Genomic DNA, 13,443 nt, shown 5'->3' on the forward strand with positions numbered 1-13,443 from the left:
TATTCCATGTTATATTCGTTTTGTAGATCGTCGCACTTCTATAGCATTGTCTTACCAATATTCATTCGCGTCGAAGGTTCATCCTTAGCGTACACATCTTCGGTTCCTGGAGATCCAGCTTTGATTCTCGGTGGAAACTCATATGGTTGGGAGGGGGCGCGGTGGCTCAGTGGTAGAGTGTTCACCTTCGGTGCTTGGGGTCCCTGACGTAAAACTTAAAGATCTCATTTCATTTCATTTTCATATGGTTGGGAACCGACGTAAAGCTTTGGGTCTCTTTCTCATATGTGCTTGCTGCTGAAAGATAGGCTAAATTCGATGTTAACTAACCAGTTTTACATGTTCATGTTTCCATGCTTTCTAAGGTGTTGAGCTATCGAGGTTTATATATATATATATATATATATATATATATATATATATATAACTGTTTCTCGCCGAGGCCTTGTAAGATCTGTTGTAACCCCGCAGTAGTAGTTCTGAACTCCGTTCATCTAGCCAAGTCAGTAAAAATTTAAGAGGTATCGTGGCTCACGGTCAGGGTACTCCTACATTGGGCCAAAATTTGGGAAGGTTATATAATTTTCGCAATTTAGGGAGTAAGATCAAAAGGTCAAAGTCAAACTTTGCACGCAATTCTTGGCCGAGGACCATCGGCAAGTACCCGGTTGTGGGAATCATGGTTCCTAAATGGTCATATTCTTGGATGATGTAGTATCCTCCTGAGACCCTGCGTATTGCATGCAATACAATATTTAAATGCCTTTCTTTATTAAGAAAATCGTTGGAAAGGTCAGATTCTGTGGTATTCTGTTCAGTACATAACTTAGCAGGCTTACTGTACTGAAAACAATACCACGGAATCTAACCTTTCCAACAATTTTTTAAATAAAGAAAAACATTTAAAAATTGTATTGCATGCAATATGCAGGTTCTCAGGAGGGTATGGGGTCCTCGTTTTATTTTTTTGGGGGGGGGGGGGAATGGTGTTTATAGGACTTGTGTACGTACCATAAGATCTTGGAATGTATTTCTGAAAATTTGGTGGTTCATCTCGTTCCCTAAAAATGCCAGAAATTCATATGAGGAGCAGTCAGAAAGTTCCCGGAATATGTAACTAATTATTACCACAATGTAGGAACACATTCGTATAATCGCCTTCCAGGCCGGTAGCCAGCCCAAAAATGTAGGAGGAGGGGGGGGGCGATCCAACCATATAGTTTATCATCGTATTATAGTTCATTTGCACGACTACCGTGAAAATTTTAAGGGGGGCAGCGAAAATTTATTGGGGACCCGGCCCCCCTAGTACCCCCTGGATATGGGCCTGTCGCCTTCAGAATAAGCTGCTTGAGAACACACACACCTTGGTCCACCGCTCCTTTCATTGCTGGAAACAATGCTGAAAGTCCTGTTTTGGTATGTTCCGAAGTTCAGCCGTCGTGTTGGTTTGGATGTCTTCTACGGTGGCAAAACGGTTACCTTTGAGGCTATTTTGATCTTGGGGAAGAGCTGTTTGTAAAGGTAACAAAGTCTCTGCAGCAGATTTCCCCAATGTGCACATGAATTTGATATTCACCCTTTGCTCGAACTGCGACATTGTGCCAACAGATCACCACACACTCTTACCTGTAAATAAGCAAAATAAAATAAACAGAAATATCATGCAAATTATTTCAGAGTAATCAAAAATAATTAACTAAATTGGAGTAAGAAATTCAGACGAATACGAGGGACACCAAACCAGTTACAATGAAATTTCGGGAATTTTTGACTTCCCCTCGTATTTGGAAGGTTTTTGACGTAATTTATCTTATACTGTGTCATATGGTTTTATGGATAAGTACAAGAGTTTGTTCTCTTTAAATGATAGTTTGCTTCACCTTCTATAGGAATTAGTTTTTTAACCACAGTGAACTAACATTTTAGTTAGTATATAGCTTGTGTTATCCTCTTAGAGGTATTACAGAAAGACGATCCGCGTATATGTGTCCAATTTTACACCCGTACCCCTGACCACAGAAGCGACCGAACCAAGTCATTAAACGCGTGTGCTATACCTGGAGGTCCATTCTATCGTCTGCCAAGCGAAACTGTGTATCGTGTGCATCATGACTCCAAAGGTGAACCGTTTTACGAAGGGCTACGTAATTGGACTTTTCCACGCCAAATATTCGGTTTGTAAAATTCAAAAGCAGTGCAAAGAAAATGGTTGTGCATTGGGTTCGACGACTATCAAGAACATAATCAAGCAGTATAAAAAAGAAGACATACCAGGTAAGCATTCACCCACTAAGGGGTCGAGGAAGCGAGCGTGTACCACAGTGACTCCACAAGTAGCTCAGAAGTTGCGGCGAATGGCCTTACAAGAAAATCCCCCTCCGCAACGTGTGATGGCAGCTCGACTCCACATACCACAGTCAACTGTTAACCGCGCCCTGAGTGGGAAATTAAACCTCCGGAGGGTCTTTAAAAGTCATGGACATTACCTAAGTGCGGCCCATCGCCGTGAGAGAAAGACCAACAGCAGGCGCCTCTATGAACGCCATCTATCTGAGGAAAAGTGGAAGTTTGTGGCCTCACTAGATGAAGCATGGGTGTATCTATCAGATTGTGGCAAAATTCGCTCGATAACTTACACTTCGCGAGATGCAAAAAGCCGTCCTGCGTTCATCCGTCATTGCAAAGCAACTTTCTCGAAAGGATTTATAGTTGTCGTCGGTTACTCTTATCAGGGCAAGTTAACAATTCGTCAGGTCCCTAAAAACTGTAAAATCAACTCTGCATTCTTTCAGCAACATGTACTGACCCCAATTTATACAGAAGATCTGCCTCGTTTGTATGGGCATGCCATAAAGCAAGTGTCTGTGCATATGGATAAGGCCTCCTCACATACATCTCGTTCTACCCAGAACTTTCTGAAGCAGATGGAGACAGACACCGGTATTCGTGCTATTCCATTTCATGATATACTAGCGAAATCACCAGATGCCAGTCCCATGGATTTCTGCGGGTTTGGTCTACTGAAAAGGGCACTTTCTTCTCGTCGTGTCACTACTCTCGGGGGCCTGTGGAAAGCCTGCCGGGAGGAATGGGAGAAGATTCCACTTCCTGTACTTCGTCGTAGTCTTCTACAGTGGAAGTTACGGTGCAGGACTATTGCCAGAACACATGGCCATCACATTGAGGCCAACCGATGGTGGTCCCATGGATTTTCATAAGGTTAGTGCTATTTCAAAATTGGACACATATACGCGGATCGACCTTCTGTATTTCATAATGGAAAAGGAGACTTTCTTCCAGAAGTGGATAGATAGTTTTTTTTTTTTTATCCAGTAGTAGATTAACCTTGCATGTTCCCTTTTATAGGGGTAATTTCGTGATTTAAAAAAAAGGAGAAATTCTTTTCCAGCAGTGGATGAATAATCTTTTTTATTCAGCATCTTAAATGTAATTCTAGCGGTAGCTTTAGGTTTATGTTCTATGTAGATCTTGTTGAGCTTTCCAGATTAAGAGTTCCGTTATCATGTAATTTAATTATATTGTACCTAAAGACGCAAGGGCTAGAAGAAGAAGAAAAAACAACACGAAAAACTTAAGAATCACAGAATGGTCACTCATTAGAAAGGAAAAAAGGTAAAAATCAGTGAACGCAATAGACTTTCTGTTTCAACACACTGTTTGGAGAGCTATTAGAGTAATGTTCAAGGACATTATAGTAAAAAATTCAATACTCTTAGAAAGAGCTGTTCTGAAAAATGTAATAATTTTGTGTGAACAACGTTATCATTTGCAATTCGTACATACATTAAAACTTCACTTAATAACATTTTAAGAGTTAAATACACAATTTATGTAGGAGATGTATTATGATTACTACCGATGGCAAAAGAAATAAACGTAACGAACAAGCACAGGAATCAAACTTGAGATCTATCCAGCACCTGTGTATTGACAGCTTCGCCAATAACAATCTGAACGCATATAAATCTATCCGCACACAATTACGCTGTTACGATGCAAATTATGATGATATTCAAACAAAACGAAGTTTTGTTTCAACCTCACCACAAACAACCGCAATAAACCACAATATCAAGAGTTATATTGAAAGCAATAACTTCAGCTATTTGATTTCACTGTAAGTAACAGAATATGAAACCTAGTATAGGCGGACTATGCATATAGCGAACGGATTAGCGCTTTGTATAGATGGAGTTTGCGTTGTAGATTTAGAGGCGTTCTGGTGATTATTGGTCTGAGCATGTGAATTACTTTTACTGCTTTCTTCTTAGTTTCTTTTATGTACGGTTGCAGTGTGAGATAATGGTCCAGCGTGATGCCTAAGTACTTTGCTTTTTGCATTGGTGATATTTGTTGGTCCCCTATTTTTATGTTACGGTGCTTATCTTTCCTGGTGCCCACTCCGTTTGGATGAAAAATGAGATCAATCGTGCTGTGGTTGGGTCGGAACCCGGCCTGGTAAGGTTCGATAAGGTTAGTCTCCATTATGTATATGTGCATCCTTTTTACAATGATCTTTCCGAGTACTTTGGAGATCGTTGTGGTGAGGGATATTGGACGGTAGCTGTCAGTTTGGGTTTTATCTTTGTTGGGTTTGGCCATGACAATGGTTGTTGCTTTTTTCCACTGGATAGGGATGTAACCGGTTTTGAGGCTAGCGGTGTATAAGGAGGGTAGAGCTTCATATAGGATGTATGGTGTTTTTTGAGTTCTTGGTTGGAAATATTGTCCAGGCCGGGGGCCGAGTCCCTCCGTTTCTTTACAGCGAGTTGCACTTCTTGTGCAGTAATGACGGCCAGTAGAGCAGCAGTGTTGCCAGGGTGTGCGTCTGCTAGGTCGGCATCTGTGAGGTCATGGTGATGTTGTAGGAATTGTTTTATTCTTTGGGCTCTGTCGTGGATTTCAATTTGTTGGGTTGTTTGGAGGTTATGTGCCCCCCGTTTCTTCTGAAGTGCTTTCTGGAATATTTGTAGTTTATCTTCTATAGATGGTGTTTGGTTGCCGTCTAATGTGTCTGCTATTGATCTGTTTTGTTTGTATTTCTTTGATAATCGTGCTATTGTTTTCCAATATGCTTTTGCATTTTCTTCATACAAAGAGTTTAGTTTGCCACAGATTTCTGCCAGTCTGTCTTTGAATTGTTTTATGTCCGCTTCTATTTCGTGTTGCAGGACGTTTGTGTGTGTTTTTGCTTCCGGTCTGTGAAATTTGTTATAGAGCCTTTGAAGTTCCCTTTTGTGTCGTATTTTCTCTAATATTCTGCGAGGTAGGTGCTCTTCGTTGACGTCGATGGTTGTTAATGGGATATGGATGTCCATTGCTGTTTGTATTATGTGGACGATGTGGTTGTTCAGGTCTTCGATGAACTGTGGGTTATTATTTAAGTTTGTGTTATTTACATTGGATTGTGTGAAATTTCTATAGCCATCTTAGTCTGCTGCCCTATAGTTCCTAATTTGTCGTAGATTTCTGGTGACTTCAAGATTGTTAAATTCCATGACGATTCCTGAGTGGTCAGATGGTAAGTCGTTGATGATTGTGACTTCGTGTCTTGTCTTGTATAAGGATGGGGTTACTAATATCTTGTCAGGGTTGGAATCCTCTTCACCCGGGTGCCTCGCTGGTCTGGTTGGTCGTGGGAGTTTGATGCTCGTGTAGTTATTGGTGGTTAAGTATTGTAGTAGGTGTTTTCCATTGTTGTTAGTGAGGGCATCACCCAGGAAGCGATGTTGACTGTTTAAGTCAGCCGTGATAAGTGGGTTTGGGAGGGTTAGCAGGTGGTTGAGGAGGGAGAAACAGCGTTGTAGAGGGTCTCGTGGTTTGTTGTATAACGTTGCTATGGTGATGGGTTGGGGGATGGAAATTTCTATTATGATGGGGATGATGACGTTATTAGCAGGGTTGCTGGGTATGGGTATTTTTTTATGGGGAAGGCTGTTGTGAATAAGTATGGCCGTGCCGCCGCATGAGATGCCTCCTGTTGCAGTTGCTTTGTCGTTCCTGATGCATTTGTATCCTTGAATGTATAGAGGAGTTTTCTTATTTAGTTTTGTTTCGTTTATGATTGCGATGTCTATATTGTTATCCTGAAGATAACTGCTTAGGTCGGTATGTTTGTCTTTTATTCCTTGGATATTGATGAATAATATTTTTAGTTGTTTTTTGCGTTTGCTGGCCCTCGATATTCCTTGTTGGTTATTGGTCATGTTGCCCGGTTGCCACTTGTTGTGTGGTTATATTAGCTTTCTTTCTTTTTTTTTTTTTTTTTGATGTGTTTATTTTGGACAATGTCGGAGTATTTGATGCATGGATCGAGAGGATTTATAGTGGTGGATTTCTGTTGAGAAGAAGGAGATTGGTTGGTTTGTGTTCTTCAGAGATGACGATTGGCTGGCAACTTGTCCAATGGGTGTCGTCTGGAATGGCCCTCATAAGGGTATGGTCCTGTACTTGGTTTCATCATGTTAAGGTTTTGGTGGCGTGATTTCTTCTATTATCTCACAAAGAATGGATAATTTTGTGAGAGTGTCTGATGCTTCCTTGAGGCAAGTAAGTCTGCTTTTGAGAGCTTGAAGAAGTTGAATTAGTTGTGGATCTTGAAGGATGGCCAGGACGTCTTGTAGATTGGGCCCGGTTGAATTTGGATCTGAAGTTGGTAGAAAGTCATTTGTTTGGGTACTGGGTGGTGAAGTCTTCTTTTGAGAGTTAGTCTTCTTAGCATAGGTTTCAGCAGCAGGATTCGTGGTAGGCACAGGTGGCACTAGTTTGGATGGGTCAGAAGTTAAAGCTGGAAAATCTGCAGCTGTTGGGATTTTCTTAGATGGTGTCCGTCTTGACAGAACTTTGTATATAATCGGACATCTGGAGTAGTTCGCCTGACCTCCCCCACAATTTGGGCACTTCACTGCACTGTCTTGCGTTTTCCTAGCACATTCATACGTTAAATGGCCACCAGCACATTTCACACACCGGGGATTAGCGTGACACGAGGATTGAGTATGTCCTAAACGTTGATATCGATAGCACTGTAAGTAAGGCCTTGCCTTGCCTTTGTATGGTTCAATTTTGACTTTGTAAAATTCTAAAAATTCTAAGGAATAAATGTCTTTCACTTTTGGTGTCTTCTGTAAAGATACAAGAAAGAGGGGTATAAGGGAACCACCTCTTCCTTTCATTTGTTGAACTGAAATAGTGGGATAACCACGATTTTCTAGGTCGGTTTTAATATTGACCAGTGATGTGTCTATAGGAAGTTGTCTAATGACGACTTTTAACACAGAATCTTTCTTGATCTTTTCTAAGGCGTATTGGTTTTCACTTTGTACAAAAGTGAATCAAAACATCATAGTCCTCTTGATTATTGCACTAAAATTTAATATGATTGGGAAAAACTGCACAATACGGGATCTCCTTACAGACAGAAGTGGCGCCGTATGTCAGTTGATAGCCTTTTTCTTTCGGGTAGTCATATATGGTAAGAGATTTAATAATCCTGGTGAAACCTTGAGTAGACTTAGACTGAGATGATGCTTCTGAGGTGAAAACACTTTTAACAGGGTCAAGTCGAGAAACTTCCATATTCCAGACTGATTGGTCTTATAGGTTAACTGGAGGTTCAGTGAGCGCTAGTGGATCAAATCTGTTGGCTGTGGGTAGTGGTATGGAAGGCGAAAATCTGGGTTTGAGGGTATTCTTTGCCGCTTTAAAGGGCGGTTCATCAGATGAGGAAGAACTGCCACTAGTCATTTGATCCTGAAAAGAGCCTGAGGAAAGCTGGATATTGTTTTCGGAATCATTTTGTGTGTGAGAAGCATTATCTTCGTCCATATCAGATGCGTCCGGAGAACCATAGACATATCGGTGGTGGGAACGATTGTGAGGACCTGAACACCATTTACATGTATGACTAGATTTCGTGATTATATTTGTATCCAGTAATACTGGATCATCAGGAAAAGTCATTTCTGTTCTGATTTTACGACCATTACTGAGAGTAAATATAACTTTGTGTTTCTCTTGATTGTCTGCCATATCGAGAGCACAAAAAGTACGCGTCCGTACTCTTTCGACTCAGCTCTTGTTCTAATTTGTGAGCTGGAACGAAGAGAGTCTGTTTATCCTCTCTGGTGAGAGAGGAACGGACTTCCAGTCAGTGGCTGCTTTGTCCAAGAGTTGAGGAAACGTTTTTGTGATTTGTGAAGTGAGCTGAAGCTAGTTTTCATGAAGAACAGCAGGACTCGGAAAAGCAGAGAAGGATCCCGTGCTTGGGAGGTGAGTTGCGTTTTATCATTGTGTCTCTTTGTCATTTGTCTGCTGTGTTGTGCCTTGGGAGGAGGATTGGAGGTAAGTTATGTGTGTGAATGTATAATTTTGAATCTAGTGAAGAGTTTTTCTTTTTATTTGCTGTTTTATGGAGATTCGTTTACGGTTAGTGCAATGAATTAATTTATTCGTTTGTTTGATTTCTTGTGTTATACAGGGTTTGTATGATAAGTAATGAGACCAGGTCTGGAAACATTGTTTTATTGATCTGATCTGTACAGGGACTTAAAAGCTTTCGAAGTACTCTCCTCTTGCGTCGATGCACTTCTGCAATCGATGTTTCCACGCTGCAAACGCCCCCTGGAAGTCAGCAGCCGGCATGTCCTTTAGAAATGTGGTCACGGCTGCTTGGATGGCTGTGACGTCTGCAAAACGGGTTCCTTTCAAGCGTGGCTTCAGCTTCGGGAAGAGGAAGAAGTCGGCCGGGCTCACATCTGGGCTGTAGGGTGGTTGTGGAAGGACTTCCACCCCAATCCGGGTCAAAAAGGAGGTCACTAAGAAGGCGGTGTGGGCAGGGGCATTGTCGTGATGCAACTTCCACCGGCTAGCGATCGCCGGTCTTTTCCGCTTGACGCTCCTGTGCAGTCTCTCAAGGACTTGTTTGTAGAAGGCGGCGTTGACGGCTTGTCCTTGGGGTACAAACTCCTTGTGGACCACCCCCACATTGTCAAAAAAAACAATCAACATTGTTTTCACCTTTGACTTCGACATTCTGGCCTTCTTGGGGCGCGGGGACGCAGGAGTGTGCCACTCCGCGCTTTGACGTTTCGTTTCAGGGTCGTACTGGAACACCCACGACTCGTCACCTGTTATGACGTCATCTTCAAAGTTAGGGTCACTGTTCATGAGGTTCAACAGTTCCTGACAACAATCAACACGTCGTTGCTTTTGTTCGTCAGTCAACACTCGCGGCACCAGTTTCGCACAGATTTTTCTCATTCCCAATTGTTCCGTCACAATCTTGTGCACTGTTGTGTGGTTCATATCGAGTTCATCAGCAATCAATCTCAACGATAATCGACGGTCTGAGTTCAGGAGATCCCTCACTTTTGCCACAGTTTCGTCCGTAGTCACTGTTGTCGGGCGTCCAGCCCTCTCCAGATCCTCAACGCTTTCCCGGCCGTTCCGGAACGCACTGTGCCAACGAAACACCTGGGCTTTGGATAGGGCTTCCTCTTTGTAGGCCTCCGTGATGAGAGAAAGCGTCTGAGTAGCCGTTTTCCCCAGGCGAACGCAAAATTTGATCGCATAACGCTGTTCGATGGAACCCTCCATGTTTGTTGATTTTCCGCCGTGACAAGAATGTTCACAAGGGCTTTGTCCAAGGCTTGTCCGCGCTCCACTAAGGCTCGGAGCCAACTGACGCGCGGTGCGTTGCTTTGCTCGGACCCCCCCCTACATCCTCCATCACCGACAAACCCGCTCCAGCGACACGCGCGCCGCGGCGCGGCGAGTCTCATTACTTATCATTGTTGTTTATGTTCGTTGTTTCTGTATTCTTTTTTATAGGACGGTTTTTATGTGTAATTTCTTCTGTTTTAGGTTTTCTTTGTTTTAGTGTTCTTCTTTGTCAGTGTGTTGTCTTCTTTGGTTCCAACGTCGTTCGTATATTGTGTAGAGTGTTCGGCTTGACTGGGGTTACATCCTCTTTGTGTTCTTCTTGGTCTAGTTAGTTTGTCTTGATGTTTGCTACGTTGTTAGAGTTCTTGTGTGCTTTCAGTAGCATGTATTCGTCTTGTTTGAAATTATGAGAGGGATAGGATATGTTGAAGTGTAGTGTTGATTGGATCCTGGTGGTCTCTTCTGTCGTGCATTGCTAGATAAGTATGGTAGAAACGCTTGCTCTTGAGTAGTTGGCTGTATCTGGAGTTCAGCTGTTCTATTACTTCGTTGATGGGGATTGTGTTTGCAAGTTGGTAAAGTTCTTCTCTGGGGGCGTTAAAGGCTATGTATGTTCTTCTGATCCAGTACCGTTCTGCTCTTGCCAGATCTTCTATGTTGTTGTTTGAGAGTATGGGGTGACCGTATAGAAGGAGTGGCCTAATTGCTGTGAGGTATAGATATCTTCTTTCGTTCTGCAAAGTGGGCGTTTCTGGTGAGGGGTAAGAGAGCTCCTGTGGCAGCAATTGCTTTTCTCCGTAACTGTTTTATGTGAGAATGTAGCGACAGTTTGTTGTCAAGTGTGATGCCTAGATATTGGGCCGTGGGCTTTGGGTGAATGTATTGGTTGCCAATCTTTATTGTTTTTTGGAGGTCGTTGTATATGCCCCTGTGGTTTGTCGGTGGATAGAAGAGGAGAACTTGCGTTTTGTTCGGGTTTAATTCTAATTTCCATTTTTCGCACCAGTTTGAAGTACGCGATTTGGGTCTGGATGTTTTTTTTAGGATGTATGATACAGCTTTCCCCGTGGTCCAGTAAGTGGTGCCGTCAGCAAAAAGCCCCAGTTTTGTGTCCAGATGGTTGTGGACAGGTGTGTCGTTTACATATATGATATATAGGATTGGCGCAATTGTTGAGCCTTGTAGTACTCCCCTTTCTACGCTTATGTTGTCAGATAGTTGGCTGTTGATTTTTATTCGGGTGGTTCTGTGGAAGAGGAAGTTGTTTACCCATCGGATTATTGTGGTAGGAAGGTGTAGATCTGCAAGTTTGGTTATCAGTCCTTCATGCCTTACGGCGTCGAAGGCCCCTGTGAGATCCAAGAATGCTGCCCATCCACGCAGTCTCCTGTTGAGGGCGATTTCTATATCGTTGTAGATCCTGAGTACTTGGTCTATGGTTGAGTGTTGTGGGTGGAAACCCGCTTGGATTGGGGTTAGCTGGTTGCTGGAGTCGAAGTATAGATGGAGTCTGTTTACCAGGATTTTTTCCCCATCAGTTTGGAGATGGTGCAGGTGAGCGAAATGAGTCCGTAGTTTTTGGATTGATGCTTCGGTTTTCCTGGCTTTGGTATGATTATGGTCTCAGATTTTTTCCACGCAGACGAGATGTACCCTGTTTTTAGACTTGCAGGGAAGAGAGAGGCCAGTTTGTTGTGTAGAATTAAGGGGGCTTATTTGAGGTGTCTGTTACGTATTCTGTCCGGTCCTGAGGCCGTGTTCCTCTTTTTCTTCAGGGCGTTTACAACTTCTGCACTGTAACCTCGTTAAGGAGAATTGCTGTGTCCCCGGGGTGATCGTCACGGAGATCCGTTTGTGTGAGGTTATTGTAGTGGTTTAAGGCATGGCGGATCTGGGTCGCTCTCGTTTGAATTTCTTCTTGTTCGGTGCTGTCAGGTGGACTGTATTGAAATTTTTCCTTCATAATGTTGGCAAAGAAATGGAGTTTTTCTGTTGTTGTGAGGAGTTGATGGCCGTCTATAGTGTTGGCAATTCTTCCGCATGGTTTTTTGTTGGATTTGTGGACTTCTTTCCAGAACAGGCGGGTATTTGTGTTTCTTGTTTCATTTAGTCTGGTACAGAGGGTGATGAAGTTTTCCACGTTATGATTGAGGATATCGTTTTTGCTTTCCCTGTCCAGTTGGTTTATCTCTGTCTTAGTATCTGGATTCCTGTATTTGTAATATATTCTTCTCAGCCAGCGTTTATGTTCTCTCTTCTCTATAATGTGATGGGGAGCCTTCTTTCGTTGGTGTTGATAGTTTTCGTGGGGATGTACTTCCTGTCTGCTTCTGTTAGAATATCCGAGATTATGTTGTTTGAGTCTGCAATGCTTTCTGATGTGGGTTCGACGTTGATAGTGGACGCTTGTGCTTCAATGTACTGTTTGTATTTGTCCCAGTCTGCGTCTTGATAACTTTTGATTGTTGTTAGGGTAGATGTTTCTGTTGTGATGGAGATCGGCAGCTGTATGTGGATTCCCAGATGATCGGATTGGAGGTCTGGTGTGGTTTCCATTTCAAAATTCATGCGTGCGAGATTACCTTTGACCGGAAGTTTATCTGGTTTTGTGTCCTGTTCACCTTGGTGTTGGGCGATGCGGGTGGATCCATCCACTTTGATTTGTAGTAGCGAGCTATCAACCAGGTACTCGAACAGTCTGGTGCCATTTCTGTTGACAACTGGGTCTCCTAGAAGGTCGCTTTGGCAGTTGACATCCCCAGCGAGAAAAAAGTTTGGGAGGGTTTCGAGATACGTTAGGTTGTGATTCGCGCTGATGTGGTTGTGTCTTGTGAATGGTTATCTTGATCCATCTTGGTTTATATTGTTTTTTGTTCTGCCGTGTTGTGTCTAGTCGGTGGTGGAGATTGGTGCCATACAATGTCTTTGACCAGTGACTCTTTTTGTACTGTGATATGTCCCTGATTGGAGCAGAGTTTGTTAATTCGAGATTGAAAGATCGCTTCTGTAGCTTTATTGATGGAGCTAATGAGTTTGTGTTCTTCCTGTGGTTGGCAGTTTTCTATGTTTCCATTGGGCGGGTTGTAGAACGTTACTGTGGTGACTGGTGGGGTTGAATTGATTTTTACTGTAATGGGGAGGTCGTTGGGTTTTGTAAGTGTGGGGGAATGGGAAGGGGGGAGTGAGGAATAAGGTTTTTTATTAAGATAGCTGTTCCGTATGCAGAATTGATTCTGTCATTTTGAATCATATTGTATCCAGGGAAGTATATTTTTTGATTTTTGGTCAGCTTTGTTTCGTTTAAAATTATGATATCTGTGTTTCGTATTTTCACATATTCTTGCAATTCTACTTTCTTCTTTCTTAGACCCTGAATGTTTATAAATAGTACGTTTATGTAGTCTTGTTCTGTGATATCGCATTGCGCTGATGTGGTTGTGTCTTGTGAATGGTTATCTTGATCCATCTTGGTTTATATTGTTTTTTGTTCTGCCGTGTTGTGTCTAGTCGGTGGTGGAGATTGGTGCCATACAATGTCTTTGACCAGTGGCTCTTTTTGTACTGTGATATGTCCCTGATTGGAGCAGAGTATGTTAATTCGAGATTGAAAGATCGCTTCTGTAGTTTTATTGATGGGGCTAATGAGTTTGTGTTCTTCCTGTGGTTGGCAGTTCAACTTAAAAAGTAGCGTGACCCATTTCATTATTTTTGTTGTAGTTTCTTCTAGTGCTTGTTTCATGACTTGTAGGAGTGGTG

Source organism: Thermobia domestica, chromosome 8, assembly GCF_964235325.1.
Source record: "Thermobia domestica chromosome 8, izTheDome1.hap1.1, whole genome shotgun sequence".
NCBI classification, from domain to species: domain Eukaryota; kingdom Metazoa; phylum Arthropoda; class Insecta; order Zygentoma; family Lepismatidae; genus Thermobia; species Thermobia domestica.